The sequence below is a fragment of the Schistocerca cancellata genome, chromosome 6, assembly GCF_023864275.1.
Source record: "Schistocerca cancellata isolate TAMUIC-IGC-003103 chromosome 6, iqSchCanc2.1, whole genome shotgun sequence".
NCBI classification, from domain to species: Eukaryota; Metazoa; Arthropoda; class Insecta; order Orthoptera; family Acrididae; genus Schistocerca; species Schistocerca cancellata.
The window spans coordinates 554,687,133-554,688,966 of record NC_064631.1 but is presented as its reverse complement, the minus strand read 5'-3'; positions in this window follow the sequence as shown (position 1 = coordinate 554,688,966).

The window sequence follows — 1,834 nt, the reverse complement described above, 5'->3', positions numbered from 1 at the left end:
TAGGTTAGTTAGGTTTAAGTAGTTCTAAGTTCTAGGGGAATTATGACCTAAGATGTTGAGTCCCATAGTGCTCAGAGCCATTTGTACCATTTGTCCAGGAGTGCATTTACCTCGGCGCGGGCAGCGGTGGTCGCCCAGGACGCACTCAGCTCACGGTCCAACCACGCAGCCGTCGCCTGCACGCGTCTGCGGGAGAAAGTGGGCTGGAGACAGCCGGGGCCGGCCAACACGTCGCGAAACAAACCGGCTCGTAGCGGCGCCCGCTGCTTTCTGCAGCCGCCTTGCAGCCGGCGACTGATCACAGCGGTGAAACTTGCAACACCGAGGTGCATACGCGCGACTAGAGGCAAACGCCTGATAATGCTTTTCATACACTGCCAGCAATAGGAAATCTAACAGCAGCTGTCGAGGGTACAGTGGAAGAATAGAAGAAACTATGAATGGGAAGAATAAAAAATACAGTGTGAAGTGAAGAGAGGAACATACCAGAATGAGATTTTCACTCTGCAGCGGAGTGTGCGCTGATATGAAACTTCCTCGCAGATTAAAACTGTGTGCCGGACCGAGACTCGAACTCGGGACCTTTGCCTTTCGCGGGCAAGTGCTCTACCAACTGAGCTACCCAAGTACGACTCACGCCCCGTCCTCGCAGCTTTACATCTGCCAGTACCTCGTCTCCTACCTTTCAAACTTTACATAAGCTCTCCTGCGAACCTTGCAGAACTAGCACTCCTGAAAGAAAGGATACTGCGGAGACATGGCTTAGCCACAGCTTGGGGGATGTTTCCAGAATGAGATTTTCACTCTGCACCGGAGTGTGCCGAACTGAGACTCGAACTCGGGACCTTTGCATATCGCGGGCAAGTGCTCTACCAACTGAGCTACCCAAGCACGACCCACGTCCGTCCTCACAGCTTTGGAAGGTGGGAAACGAGGTACTGGCAGATGTAAAGCTGTGAGGACGGGGCGTGAGTCGTGCTTGGGTAGCTCAGTTGGTAGAGCACTTGCCCGCGAAAGGCAAAGGTCCCGAGTTCGAGTCTCGGTCCGGCACACATTTTTAATCTGCCACGAAGTTTCAGGAACATACCAGACTACTCAAAGCCAACTCCTGTCAAATAGCGTCAAGGGACCACCGAGCTTCAAGTCCCCGTTAGATGGATGGATCTCCATCATTATTCAAACGTGCTCTCATTTACTGGGAATAAGTTTGGAATTTATTCAAGAGCAATGGACCCCGCAGATTTCGTTGCCATTTCACGGTGTTTCTCGCCTTAAATTAGCTGTGACTGTTCTACCAGTGCCATAAGGGAAGCAGAAACAGTCAAGGTCTCGCAGTTTGGACCCTACTGGACTCGCGCTCAAAAGGAACGAAGTTAAAATCCTGCTTGGGCTCCACATTATGCTGTCCGAGGGTTCAGCTACATTGCTTCCATTAATTCTGTCCTTGTTGTTGTTGTTGTGGTCTTCAGTCCTGAGACTGGTTTGATGCAGCTCTCCATGCTAATCTATCCTGTGCAAGCTTCTTTATCTCCCAGTACCCACTGCAACCTACATCCTTCTGAATCTGCTTGGTGTATTCATCTCTTGGTCTCCCTCTACGATTTTTACCCTCCACGCTGCCCTCCAATGCTAAATTTGTGATCCCTTGATGCCTCAGGACATGTCCTATCAACCGATCCCTTCTTCTAGTCAAGTTGTGCCACAAACTTCTCTTCTCCCCAACTCTATTCAATACCTCCTCATTAGTTACGTGATCTACCCACCAAATCTTCAACATTCTCGATGTTAACAAATTTCTCTTCTTCAGAAACGCTTTCCTTGTCATTGCCAGTCT